At 38.4% G+C, this 14422-nt stretch overlaps 1 protein-coding gene across 1 annotated transcript in view; it reads left to right on the forward strand.

The window, feature by feature from the left end:
• FREM2 (FRAS1 related extracellular matrix 2) overlaps positions 1-14422 on the forward strand; it is a 1424491-nt gene that overhangs the window by 295056 nt on the left and 1115013 nt on the right. The window lies entirely within an intron of this gene.

Here is a 14422-nt window from a genome sequence, read left to right on the forward strand (position 1 = left end):
ATTAGTAAAAAGACCCAACTTTGCAATTTTTGGAAAGATACAGCAAAAGTGTAAGAAAAAAATAGGGTCTTCCTTACAATTTCTGACTAGCTGAGAGATATGCTTAGAAGAACATGTAAAGTGATGCTTCTCCACTCTCTAAAATGTGACTACATTTTGTTAAAGTACAAAATGTTCTTTCAGAACAAAACAAAATGGCTACGTTCTGACTGAGTGGTGATACCACATTCCCACAGTGGGAGGAAGAGATGTCTCTTTTGTACATGTAGGGACCCAGTACTGAAATTTGTTAATGTTGCTCCTCTGTATGTTCAGTTTCAATTCAGGCGCATAACTATTCTAATGTTAAAATGATTTTGCCCAGGCTTTTCAAGAAGAATATTGTATTATAGTACTCTGTGAATAAAAGTTGTAAAATGTCCACATTATATACACTGTACTTCCTGTAGTCAAAAATGTAGTGTCTGATTCCTTCCAGGTCTGTTTACCTATTGTGTGACTCTGGACAAGTCACTTAAACAGACAGTGCTGCCAGGTCACCCTGAACACCGACATTTGTGTCCAGTGGGCTTACTTGGTTTACAAAGTGAACAGATAAAAAAATGTGTTTTATATAGGAATTTGGACTTGTAAGTACAATATATACCTATTTGTAAGTGTGATGTTAATCCCATACTGTTAATAATAATATGATAACTTAAATTCTTTGAAATATGATGCTCTGCCTTTGTCTGGAGATGGGTTGTTTCCTCTTTAGTTGTGCCTCCCAGTGGAGGGTGGAGCACTAAGTCAGGTGAACAGAGGCAGAAGCACAGACAGATCGTCCAGAGCAGAGTTTACACATGACAGCATGTCCACATGGACTACATTGATGTCATTATGTGCCATCTGCTCTAAGTCATCAAGGATGGGCCATAGTGGGAAGAGCCTTACCAGCTATTCAGATCCCTTCAGTATCCCTTCTTCTGTCTGCCTTGTTATTGGGAATGAGAAGAGATTCTGGGATATGACAGCTAGTGCATTGTAACGTGGGCACCAGAAACAAATATAAAAAGAAAATTAACATGATGTTAAGCCAGCCATGGTGCCAGATATGTTAGGGGATGAAATGACTGAACTGGAATATAACCTCTTTTCTGAAACTGAGTAAGTTATACAACAAAAGAAGGTGTGAGTAAGGACTTCATAAACAATAGTGTGTTATCACACATGTAGGACATTCCATAAGATGCACTATTTAACAACTGAAGTGTTACTAGTATGTTATTCATTAACCACGATTGCAGTATGGCATACTACTGGTTTACATATAAAGTTCGACAATAAATATTTGGCTCTTTACCAAAACTATTATTTTTGAAAATGATGAGTTGAAACACCTATAAAACCAGAAAAATCTTTATTTGCAGGAGAGTAAACCCTTACCCCCCCAAAATTGTATATATCACCTCTGTGGTTAAACCACGGTAGAGAAAAAGGGAAAAACCCTGACAAATGTACTGCCAGCTTACACAATACATTATGTTGTAATAAAATCCTTGCACTAAATATAAGCACATTGGTAGAGTCAGGAATATCAGACATTATTTATGCTAATACGTATATACTGTAGGAGTTACTCTGGTTGTAAATCAAGTCTGTTAATCTTCACATTCTAGGCTATGTATTACACTTCACAAAGTTAAAGGTTTGTGATATAGTCCATGCTAGTCTTACTCAAAATCTGTTTTGTCATATCTAACTGCTATAGTATATTCCAGTTTATACTACCATCAAAATAACTGTTCATTCATTTTTAAATATGACACCATTTACCTTTGTTTAGAAGTTAATTTTACATGATTAGCATAATAAAAAAGCGTTCTTGCAACCAATATGAATGAAAAGTGGCGTGTAGTGAACGCCACACGTCCGAGATCCCAGTGGTAGTGATATTCACCAAAAGGTGAAGGAACAAGCTTCCACTAATAAGAACTGATAATTTATTACATAAAACAGTATCGTTGAGCGCTTTCACCCACTAATCGTAGGCTTCATCAGAACAAAGAATTAATGAGGATGTGCACTTTAAATACTCTTTTTGGCGCCAATTTTCAACAGACATTTAAAGGAGTATAACATGTTACAATAAATGTAAAAACTTCATAATAAAACTTCTGTAGCAATAAAGTTATACAAATTCATCCAATGCCTAAAAATATGTTTCTGCAAAACATAAATAATCATATAAAATATATGAATGTTATATGTACTATATTCTAATGAGCATGAACAACCCTGATGAAAACAATAATACATAACCTAATAACTATTAAATTCTACCCTTATGTATCAATAATTCTCAAGAATTGGTTTAACTGATATGAAGTCATTCAGTCCCGGGGGGGTAGTGGCATCAGTGAGTAATTGCCAATAACACTCTCTAAATGCAAGTTTACTTTTAATATTACCCCCCCTGGGATTTGTCTTCACAACTTCTAATATACCAAATCTAAACTGATGGTCTATACCTTTTTTCATAATGTGTCTGGCTAGTGCATTTTTATCATCATTGGTCCTTATGCTATATAGATGTGAATAAATCCTTTTCCTAAAATGCTGCTCAGTCTTTCCAATATAATAGCTAGGACACATCGAGCATACTGCCAGATATACTATAAATTTGGTATTACAGTTTCCTTTCTTAAGGAATATTTTCGTTCTATTGTAATTTCTTAAAACTATTTTTTTATCCTCCATAATGTAACTGCACTGTGAACACGTACCACATTTGGAAGTGTAAGTATTCTTCAAGTTGTCCTGCGCTTTGTGGCCTTTCTCTAATATACTTTTCAAATTCTGTCCCATCTTGAATACAAAACTCGGTTTTGTTCCTAACAATTCTGTCATCTCTTCATTTACTAGTAAAGTGTCCCAATGTTTACTCATGATTTCCTTAATTTGACCACTACTGTGTCCATATTCAATAATACAAGATCTTTTGTAAACATCATTTGTTTTACACATTGTACCAGGACCTAACTCAGGTGTGGTACTAAATTTTGTTCCTAATAAAGGAGCAAATTTTGATCCCCATTGTTCCATCACTTGTTTGTTTATCTTTTCCATCATTTGCAAGTTGTAACCTCTATCCAAAAATAATGAAGTGATGAACTGAATCTCTTGAACCATTTCAGTGTAAGATGAGGTCATTCTCATTGCCCTTATACACTGACCTTTGTATATATTTCTCTTGGTTCTTTTTGGATGACAACTTCCAAAATCTATATATGAGTTAGTAAACGTTTTTTTCCTATAAATTCTAGAATAATATTTATTATCCTTTCTGATTATCATAGTATCCAAATATGGAACTCCTGTATTACTACTGGTAGATGTAAACTTCAAATATGGACTGCTATTATTCAGATATGTAAGGAAATTGTCTAACGAATCCTGATTTCCTTCCCAAATGATATAAATGTCATCTAAAAAACGTGAATAAAATTTTATTCTTACTTGATATTCACTTTTAAAGATAGTCTCTTCTTCCCAATTAAGCATGACCATGTTAGCGTATATGGGGGCACATGCTGCCCCCATAGCTACGCCTTTGGTCTGCCTAAAATATATACCTATTTGTAAGTGTGATGTTAATCCCATACTGTTAATAATAATATGATAACTTAAATTCTTTGAAATATGATGCTCTGCCTTTGTCTGGAGATGGGTTGTTTCCTCTTTAGTTGTGCCTCCCAGTGGAGGGTGGAGCACTAAGTCAGGTGAACAGAGGCAGAAGCACAGACAGATCGTCCAGAGCAGAGTTTACACATGACAGCATGTCCACATGGACTACATTGATGTCATTATGTGCCATCTGCTCTAAGTCATCAAGGATGGGCCATAGTGGGAAGAGCCTTACCAGCTATTCAGATCCCTTCAGTATCCCTTCTTCTGTCTGCCTTGTTATTGGGAATGAGAAGAGATTCTGGGATATGACAGCTAGTGCATTGTAACGTGGGCACCAGAAACAAATATAAAAGAAAATTAACATGATGTTAAGCCAGCCATGGTGCCAGATATGTTAGGGGATGAAATGACTGAACTGGAATATAACCTCTTTTCTGAAACTGAGTAAGTTATACAACAAAAGAAGGTGTGAGTAAGGACTTCATAAACAATAGTGTGTTATCACACATGTAGGACATTCCATAAGATGCACTATTTAACAACTGAAGTGTTACTAGTATGTTATTCATTAACCACGATTGCAGTATGGCATACTACTGGTTTACATATAAAGTTCGACAATAAATATTTGGCTCTTTACCAAAACTATTATTTTTGAAAATGATGAGTTGAAACACCTATAAAACCAGAAAAATCTTTATTTGCAGGAGAGTAAACCCTTACCCCCCCAAAATTGTATATATCACCTCTGTGGTTAAACCACGGTAGAGAAAAAGGGAAAAACCCTGACAAATGTACTGCCAGCTTACACAATACATTATGTTGTAATAAAACCCTCGCACTAAATATAAGCACATTGGTAGAGTCAGGAATATCAGACATTATTTATGCTAATACGTATATACTGTAGGAGTTACTCTGGTTGTAAATCAAGTCTGTTAATCTTCACATTCTAGGCTATGTATTACACTTCACAAAGTTAAAGGTTTGTGATATAGTCCATGCTAGTCTTACTCAAAATCTGTTTTGTCATATCTAACTGCTATAGTATATTCCAGTTTATGCTACCATCAAAATAACTGTTCATTCATTTTTAAATATGACACCATTTACCTTTGTTTAGAAGTTAATTTTACATGATTAGCATAATATATAATAGCATCAGAATAACCAAACAATAAAAAAAATCATTAAATAGTCTGAGTAAATGGCATTACAAAATTCACTCAATAAAAAAGCCTCTTAAATGTAAAAAAAATTGTGTCAAGCATATAAAAACAAATTGAACAAAGTAATTTCTAAACAACATATCAGTTGTAATTAGTTCATGGACTTACATTTAAGAACTCATTTTATATTAACAGCCTCATTAATTCCTCTTCTATGTACTGGAAAAGGGCTATTTATTCATGTAATAACCCGCCTGGAAATAAAGAGAAGTAATGTGGCAAATAAGATTAGGTTCCAGGGTGACACCAGGGATTAATGGTAACTAAAAAGAAACAAGATTCCATGTTGGTTTCCTCCCTCAACAGCAACTCTGCTATCTTCTAAAAATGATTGGGTTTCTCAATTGTAACATCGCCAAAAACAGTATTCTGCACTACAGGTTGGTGCAGTATATTCTGTACTACAGCTTGGTGCACCATGTCCTGTGTGATATAGTTTCCTAGTTATGTACATGTCCCTAGCAGTTGTATAACAGTAAATGTACTTAACATTACGTTGAAACCATTCCCCTCAAAAGTCCACAGGTTCTCAGGTTTTTGATCTATGTATCAATATCTTATTCCTCCTTCTCTTCTTCTTTTTTTGGTGTGTAAAACGTTTTTAAAATTTTTTTTTTTTCCCCAAACATTTTTATTAAATTTTCACATATGACAAAGGCAGTCTTACATTTATATCAATGAAAAACATACAAAATGATACCACTTTATTTGCAAATAGTTTACATCACAGGTACCATTGTAACAACTGCAGCTGCAAACCTAATACATCACTTATAAACCATCATCATTGTCATTCAAGCATTATATGGCAAATGCAAATCCTGCCTCTTTAAACTTGTTCCTGCTCTGCATATATTGTTCCCACAATTCCCATTTTTTCCTATGTAGTTTGTTCCTTCCCTTTTCTAAAGATCCAAATTCCAGATGTTTTATCTCTGTTACTATATTCACTACTTCTAGTAAAGTTGGTCTAGACTTTGATTTCCATTTTCTAGTAATTGCTTTTTTGGCAGACACCATAATTAGACTCTCTAAGGCTTTACTATGTATAGGCAATTCTGATTTTGTAGCATAACTCAAAAAAAATAATCTCCTCAGTCAGTCCAATCTGCTCACCCAGCATATCTGACAGAGCAGTCTGCAGGGAACCCCTAATGTCTGCCAGCTTATTACTGCCTTTCACACCTCCAACATTTGCTATTCACCTGAGGAAAAATTATTTGGCATCTACTTGGGGTATAAAATACCTGTGCAAACACTTCCAGGCAAAGATCCTAAATCTTCTAGACTTTGTTGCATATTTGGGACATATACATATATCCCCCATTGTCTCTTTGTGAATTGCTTATCCAGTCTCTCTTTCCAATCCTTTCTAAGCTCCTCTGATTGAGTCTTATAATTGTCATGTAATATTTTATGTGCTTTACTAATTATTCCTTTTTAGTGGTAGCTTCTATTCTAGATTCTATTAAAAACTCAACCAGTGCTGGTCTTTCATTTAGAAGCCCCCTTATTTCTTTCTCTTTGCCTATACTCTGATATCAATCCTTGATAGGGAAGGCAATCTCTAACCTGCAGTCCAAATAAATTCGTGGCCTCTTCCCATTCTCTTACCTATCCCTTTCTTGTTATTTTCTCTCAATAACTTGGTTCCTTTACCAGTTTTCTCCAATAAATTCCAGCCCCCCCCCATGCCTATTATCTGTACCCATGACTACAGTCGTCATCCCTATCAGCAAAATCTCTTTTCTCCATCCTTGTGCTCGTTTGGTTCTTCCAGCTGTTTTATGAATATAATATTCTGGGTGATTTTGGTTGTTCTCCTTAAGAGTCTGCATCCAAAATCTCAATCTCTCATTTCTTGAGCTTCCTCCCTGTGTCAGCATCATTCCTTTCCACTTTGAATTATAGTTTTCTGTTTGTGCTATGTATAAGAGCCTTAACTGTGTTGCTCTAAAATACCCCTCAAATTAGGGAATCCTAGTCCACCTTGTTCTATTGTTAGAATCAGCTTATCCCACTTAGGTTCATAGGTTCATACTAGGCTATCTGTCCTAGGGCATTTATAAGCCTAGCCAGAGTGTGTTTGGCTTTCGCCACCCATTTTAAAGTAATTTTGCTATTCCCTTTTTCGAGGTTAGTATACTGTGCCTCTGTCTAACAGTGACACAGAAGTGATACCCGGGGTAAACCTACGATCTCCCATCCACTCATCAAGATTCCTCTTGAAGAGAGTCAATGAGGGACTCTGCCTAACCTGGACTGGAATTTTATTCCAGAGTGAAGGAAGCCTCTGGGTTATGAATCTGTCCCTCCAGCATGTCCTAGTTATTTCAGTGCTGAGGTTCAAGTCTCTTGAGCGTGTAGCTCGATGGGATTTGGATTTTCTGAGGTGCAGCATGTCCATTAATTCCAGGTTGGACATGGCTTTATACATCAGGCACAGATCGCCTCTGAGCAGGCGGTATGCCACTGAGTAGAGCTGGAGTTTCTTTAACCGGGTAGCATATGGCATCTGTTTGAGCCCTTTGATCCTCTTGGTGAGGTACTTTTGGGGTCTTTCCAGTTGCTGCAGGTATCTGGTAAGGTACATCCCAAAAGGGGCATTGTACTCAATTATGGGCCTGATGAGGGATGAGTAAAGAGGCACAATGACCTCCCCTGATCTAGATGTGAATCCCTTCATGATTAGGTGGGCTATATAAAATGTTTTTCTAACCACTTTGGCCACGTGGTTGTCAAATGAGAGATTGCTGTCAACTTGGGTCCCCAGGTCCCTAATTACTTCTTCTGTACTTAATGGATTACCACCTATGTGGTAATTTGTGGGCACTTTGCTTTTGCCAAAGGGGATGACTATACACTTTTTAGCATTTAGCTTGAGGCCATGGCTCTGGCACCAGTTGTCTGTTTCTATGAGGCCCTTTTGGAGGATGGTTGTGTCGGCTGGAGAGTCGATTATGGTGCCCAGTTTGCAGTCATAGGTGAACTTGGTCAGCCACAGTCCTTCCGTGTTGGCCCGTACCTCCGAGAAATATATACCGAACAAGGGAGGTCCCAGGACTGAGCCTTGTGGGACGCCACTTGTAACTGGTTTGGAGTCTGACATGGCTCCAGCAATTCTAACCATGTGGGTTCTGTCCTTGAGCCAGTTTGCAACCCATCTAGTGACATAGGGGTTTATATTTAAGCTGGTGAGCTTATCTATAATGCCCGAGTGGGGTATTGTATCGAAGGCTTTTGCGAGGTCCAGGTAGGCTGTGTGGACCACCTTCCCCTCATCAATGGCCTTGGTGACTGTTTCAAAGAAATCGACCAGGTTTAAGAGGCAGGATCTGCCCTTAACAAAGCCGAACTGGGTAGGATCCAGTGTCTGTAGGTCTCCAATATCTTTATTTATGAGGTCCATGATGATCCTTTCCATAGCTTTGCAGACCAAGCTAGTCAGGGTTATGGGGCGATAGTTTCCAGGATCCGTTGAGGCACCACCTTTGTGGAGAGGGATCACTGTTGCTGTACGCCACTCTTTGGGTACATATCCTGTAGTAAGGCTGAGATTGAACAGTAGTTTTAGGTTTGAGTTTAGCTCTTCTTGGAGTTCATGTAGGACGCAGCCTGGGACACCATCTGGTCCCATTGATGCTGTGTTTTTTGCTTTGGAGAGGGCACTTTTACCTGAGCATCTGAGATGTCGGGGGGGGGGCAGCACTCTGCTGGGATAGATATTTGCATTTTTGGTGGGGAGTGGGGGGGGGAGAAGTTTGCGCTGAACCTGTCAGCTAGGATGTTGGCAATGTCTGTGAGTTCGGTATATATTTTGTCATTTTGGAGTAATTCTGAGCATATCTGGGAATTCCAACCCAGGTTCCTAACGTAACTAAAGAAAGCCTTGTGATTATCCTTAGTGTCCTGTGCAATTTTTCTCTCGAAGCTGGCCTTAGACAATTTTATGAGTGCCCGTAGTTTTTTGCTAATACTGATCAGTGATGCCTTCCCTTTTTGGGATTTTGCTCTATCATTTAGTAGCTTCCTCCTTCTATTGTATAGTTTGTTTATGGCTGGGGTCTACCAGACAGGGCGTCTGCCTTTGGAGGATTGGGTCTTGGTTTTATTTGGAATTGCATGATCCATGCATTCCTGAAGGTGTTCATAGAATGCGTTTATAAAGGATTCTGTGGTCTGGGCCGTATTTTCCACAGGCCCGGGGGCTTTGAAGGATTCCACCTTGGTTTTGAGGAGTGTGAAATTTGCTTTAGAGAAGTTTTTCACTGTGGTTTTCTGGGCAGGGGGTGGGGTCGGGATGTGAACTTGACCCTTGCTGTCTTCCCTTCCCAGATAAAATCCTTCAACTGTTTTTTAATTGTTATCCACAACTTCTCCTCCAGTTGATAAAAGTATGCCTGACCTGTGTATAAGACTAAAGGGACTAAAAACATTTTAATGGCTTGTATTTTAATATCCATATCCATATAACAAAACTTCCAGTTTCTCAGCTTTTGTATTATCTTCTGTTTAGTCTCCTCCCACATATCCTTAGCTGCTGCCACAGAGTCATTTCTAATGCTGGGTGCATAATTTACCGCTATTGCTTGTTTTAGCTTCATTACTTTTGTATCCCAAGAAGATCTCAAACTGTCTTAAAATGTTCCACTGTAATGTCTCTTTGTGGTTTTTTCATGTATAAAATAAAATTATCTGAAAATAGAGCCAGCTTTTCCTGACTACCATACCAATTATATCCTTGAATTTCTGAGTCCCTTATTTTCTTTGCCAATGGTTCTAAATATAATGCAAACAACAAAGGGAAAAGGGAACAACCCTGCCTGGTTCCGCTACTCAATGAGAAATTATTGGAGAGGACCCCACCCACTTTAATTTGCTTTTCTGATCCATCATATATTCTTTTAATCATCCTTATAATTATATCAGGAAAAGCAAATGCTTCCATTGCCCTGCTCATGAAGTCCCAGTCTACTCTGTCAAATGCTTTCTCTGCATCAAGACCCACCTATAAAAGAGGTACTTTCTTACATTCTGCTTCCCTCTGAATAATCATTGTTCTGTTAATATTGTCAAATGTTTACCTCCCCTCCACAAAACCACACTGATCCATATCTATCAATTTTGGTATCACTTTTGCTATTCTTTTAGCCATTATAAACATAAAAACTTTATAATCATGGTTTAGTATTGAAATGAGCCTGCATGAAGCTAGATTCAATGGATCTTTATCCTGTTTAGGTATTACCATTACCACCGCCTTCTTTCAGGATGCTGGTACTTCTCCTCTTCTTAAAATTCTGTTAAACAATTAAACAAAACCTTCCAGAGCTTTATCATTTTTCCTCCTAACTTCCAAACTTCCACAGGAATACCATCTATTCCTAGGGACTTTCCTACAGAGTGGTGATACATTTATTTATTTAACCTTTGTTGACTGGGAATGTCCGACTAGGTTCCACAGAGCCTGTTTTCAGCGGAGGCCCGGGGAGAAATGCTCCAGATGCATGTCTTTGGAATGTGGGAGGAAACCGGAGTACCTGGAGGAAACCCATGCGAACACAGGGAGAACATGCAAACTCCACACAGAAGGCACCCCAGCCGAGAATTGAACCAGAGAACCTCTTGCTGTGAGGCAACAATGTTAACCACTGCACCACTGTGCCGCCCAATGGTGATACATCCCATCCTATCCTGTTAGTAATTGAGCCTCATCTACCTTTAACTTTGGCATATTTAATTCTTCAATAAATATTGCCTTTTGTACCTTTTCTTGATTCCTATATTTCTCTGCTTTATACAAATTTTCATAAAATTTACAAAATATTTCTAAAACTTCAACAAGGTGTCTTATTATCTTCCTTGTTATAGGCTCCCTAAGCTTGGTGACAGCCCTTTCCACTTTCTGTTGCCTGAGTTGTGATAAAAGTTTTTGTGCTCTAGAATTATTATCAAAAAAACAGTTGCTTAACAGCAGTCTTTATAAACTTAAGCATATTATTGAGGTAACCCCTTACTTTCTGTTGAGCATTCTGCAGTTGCTCCTTTTCTTGTTCTGAGAGATTCCCACAATTTTGTAATACTTTAACATTTGTCAGTCCTTCTAAATAATTCTTGTTACTGTTTAACCACATCTCCCTTTCTTTTATTTCCAACCTATATTAAACTCCACTTTAATTTTATCCCACTACTTAGCTATGTTTTCAGAATAGAATTCTATCTTCTCTAGTAGCTCCTGAATTAATTCCACAACACAGTCTTTAAATTTCCTCTCGTTTCAACCTACAGGTTGGAAAGTTCCAGTGCCTCATATTCATTTCATTAGCTTGTGTTTTATTTTAGTTATTATTGGTGCATGACTTGAAATAGTTATCGGGTGCATTTCAAGACCTTCAATTCAATGTACATATTCCTGTGAGATATAATATTTATCTAGCCTAGTCAAGTTTTTGTATCTTGATGAGTAAAAACATTTTTTAACTGCTTAAATAAAGAGCTCTCCTCCTTCACACAATCCTAACATTTAAGTGGGATTCATTTTTTTCTGGACAGTGACCAAATTCACAGGTTTAGCCAGTTCATATGGTATCCTTATGGCAAAAAGCTATTATTCCTCCCTAGACATAATTCCTATCTTTCCCAATGGCATTCCCTTCTCCCACTCAGAACTACTCCTCTGCTACTTATTTCCAACCAAAAAATAATCCACAGTCATTTAATTATTTTTTTTACGGAACTGAACCCAAATAAACTGTAAAGTGTGTTCCCAGTATCAGGCTGTACATACCTCAGAAGCAGGAATTGCTGTTTCCCCCCAGTGCGCAGATTTGCTTACCCTGTTCCTATCTTCTGTGTCATAAAACAGCATCCCAAACTTTCTTCATCTTATCCACTGTTCCTCTTATCCCAGTATCAGGCTGTACATATCTCAGAAGCAGGAATTGCCATTTCCCCCCAATGCGCAGGTTTGCTTACCCTGTTCCTATCTTCTGTGTCATAAAACAGCATGCCAAACTTTCTTCGTCTTATCCACTGTTCCTCTTAAGTTATGCCGGCTGACTATTTTATGGGTTGTTTTCATGTTTTCAATGTCCCATTGTACTTTCCTCCCACCTTTGGTATGTTTGTAGTTAGATTATTTTCTGTTCAAGGCTAGCACACTTCTTTATTCCAGTTACTTCATGGTGATGCAAAGGGATAAAATTAACTCCACCATGTCTGTAGCCAGAGGAACTTGGTATCTATCATTGCACCATACCAACACCAGTATGGATTAAATTCTTGTCAGCTCATATCTGTTCTATAGTTCCCTCACATGCTGTTTAGAAGCACTGCCATTCTTCTTAAAGTACACCTATGTCTTCTTCTTTTTTGAGGTGCTAGAGCGCTGAGTATTTCCTTGGACTTTTTTGCTTTTTCTATAGCAACTTTCAGGTTTTCAGCCTGGTCTCTGTTGACCTTAGGGCCTTCTCTGACCACTTCTTGCAGTTGACTGTGGCAACCAATGTGTTATGCTGTGGGCCAGCTGTTTCACTGGCAGTGACTTTGCAATCAATAATCACTGATTCTACAATAATCCCTTTCTTTACTAGGATGAAGTCTGCCTGACTTTCATTTGGCCACATCTTCTACGTGATATTATGACTGGCTCTCTTGCTGAACCATGTGTTAACTACAAGTCTAGAGTGGTCTTCTTTATTCTTTCTGCCCCATCCATGTGACCCCAGGAACAGGCAGTCCTCATATTCAGCTCTGTCTGTCTGTACCTATATGTGCATTTAGGTCCGCCATTATCAACACCATCGTATGTTGTCCTACTTTACCTAGTATGTCCTGCAACTGCTGTCTGAATGTGCTGTTTTCCTTGCTGTCACAATCCTGCTGCAGGACATAAACTGAGATTCTGAGTACTGCCCTATCCTTACAACGAAGTCTGATTGCCATCAGTGTTATGACTAATTCTGATGACATCTGTTACTGCCTTTTGAAGACTCTCCCTCACCACAATTCATGCAACCTTTCTAGTCTGCCATCCTCTGAGTTGTAAACTCTGGATCTCAAGCCAAATGTCTATGCTGCACTGCCCTTCTATCTCATGTCATGATACAGAGGAAGTCCAGCCTTTTCCTTATCATCATGTCATACACTTCTAAGCTGCATCCTGTCAGTGAACCGTATTGAATGTAGCAATCTATATTTTATGTTAGCAGGTTGACTGGTTTTACATCTATATCTCAAAAGAGCTATTCCAGGTAACCCAAGCTGAGCAACTAGACACCAAAGGGCCAGTAGCTTATTGACACAGGGTTGCTGGTCTTTCTGGTGGGAAAACATTGATCAGAATGGGCACATAGACCCTGCTCACCATTAACATGGATCCCTGGTGTAGGCTGAGTCCTCAACCCACTTACCACCAGCAAATCCCATGCCCAATTTTGGCAGCATTAGCCAATGTGACCAACTCACTTAGAGCAAATTTTTACACCAAGTGGATAGCTCTGCTCCAACATGCAGTTTGTGATCCATGTTCTCCTATCTAGAGGATATTGTAGGCCACATCTGATGCGCAAAGTGGTTGGTCCATGCAACTCGTCCCCTGACAGGCACCATCTAGAGTTTGTGCTGCTGCCTACAACTCCATTTGTGGGTGAGTTTGAGATGGAAACACCCAGAATGTTTTTGAGAAGTGGGTTGGGACCTCAAGGAAACACAGGGAGATCATGCAAACTCCATAAAGACATTAGCTGGTGGTCTGGATCTAATCTTGTACCTTGTGCATGAGAGGTGAAGACCTTAACCATTATGTCAGTTAACATCTCACATATTAGTAGACTTATAAATTAAAAAAAAATGTTCCTGGTTTTTAATGCATTTAAGGTTGTTTTTAGTTGACTTTAGTGCTATGCTAGCCATTTGAATATAGTTCATCTGTAGATTAGCTGACTTTGTGATATCACATAATAAAATTATCTGTTTTAAGAAGGATGCTCAAAAACTAATTGATTGCAGCAGTTTGAGGAAGCAGGATTAGGTGACAATTCAGAGGGTTTTACTAAATTACAAAGACCCCTACCAGTCAGGATACCATAATCTATACTGTGTTTATTGCATCTTTTAATGACCAAAATTGCAACTGAGAGCTTTTTTGCAGGGCTGAAAACCCAAGACACCAAAAAGTGTCAGATGTTTCCTGTACATGTTGTCCAACAAATGATTATATGTGATCTTCCAGATGAGAAGAGAGTGTAATGTCCTTAAAGTACTGTGACAAACTATGGGTTACATTGTTCCAGACATGTGCCAGAGTCCTGTGTTCTGGTTGATGAGAAGATACAACCTAACAGGGACACACTGGTGATATGAGTCAGGGAACTGGCAATGTGGCCTCAGGACAGATTTTATTTTAGCATTTTGTGAACTTTATGGTTAGTTACAACTTTCGAGCAGAATGGGGGTATCTCTGCATCAGAGATCAGGGGATCTGAAGTAGGAGATTATGATCGATGTGCAGGAGAACTGCACCT

The sequence above is a fragment of the Protopterus annectens genome, chromosome 5.part1 (genome assembly GCF_019279795.1).
Source record: "Protopterus annectens isolate FY-2018-M chromosome 5.part1, PAN1.0, whole genome shotgun sequence".
Lineage (NCBI taxonomy): Eukaryota > Metazoa > Chordata > Ceratodontiformes > Protopteridae > Protopterus > Protopterus annectens.